This window comes from Heterodontus francisci, unplaced genomic scaffold (assembly GCF_036365525.1).
Source record: "Heterodontus francisci isolate sHetFra1 unplaced genomic scaffold, sHetFra1.hap1 HAP1_SCAFFOLD_43, whole genome shotgun sequence".
In the NCBI taxonomy this organism is placed as follows: Eukaryota; Metazoa; Chordata; class Chondrichthyes; order Heterodontiformes; family Heterodontidae; genus Heterodontus; species Heterodontus francisci.
Window position 1 is genome coordinate 16,787,882 of NW_027141852.1, and position 794 is coordinate 16,788,675.

The following is a 794-nucleotide window of genomic DNA, read 5'->3' on the forward strand; positions in this document are numbered from 1 at the left end:
TTCATTGGCAACCCCCAGGATGTTGATAGTGAGGGATTCAGCAATGATAATGCCATTGAATGTCAAGGGGAGATAGTTAGATTCTCTCTTGTTGGAGATGATAATTTTGGGAATTGATAGGAAGCTGCTTCATGGTTGGTGGAACAAACGCCCGCCCTTGGGGTGGAGCCAACAGCTGCATCCGTCCAATAACAGACAGAGTGGAAGTACTGTATCAGGCCTTGTTAGTTCAGTTGGTAGAGAATGAGACTTTTAATCCCAGGGTCTTCGATTTGAGACCCTTGTTGTGTGGTTGTTCTTCCCTTTTTCAGACTTCGTCAGCAGAGAGTTCAAGGAGTGTGTCTGGTCCATTTCCCACACATCTGCCCTCCCCTCTTCCCATCCCTCCCAGAAACGCCACAGGTTTCCCCTTGTCCTTACTTTCCACCCCACCTGCCTCCACATCCAAAGGATTATCCTCCGCCATTTCCACCACCTCCAGCGTGATGCCACCACCAAATGCATCTTCCCCTCCCCTGTCAGCATTCCGAAAGGATCGTTCCCTCCGCAACACTCTGGTCCACTCCTCCATTATCCCCAATACCTCGTCCCCTTCCCACGGCACCTTCCCATTCAATCGCAGGAAGTGTAATAGCTTCCCTTTTACCTCCTCTCTCCTCACTATCCAAGGCCCCAAACACCCCTTTCAGGTGAAGCAGCGATTTACTTGTACTTCTTTCAATTTAGTGTACTGTATTTTCTGTTCACAATGCGGTCTTCTCTAAATTGGGGAGACCAAACGCAGATTAGCTGAC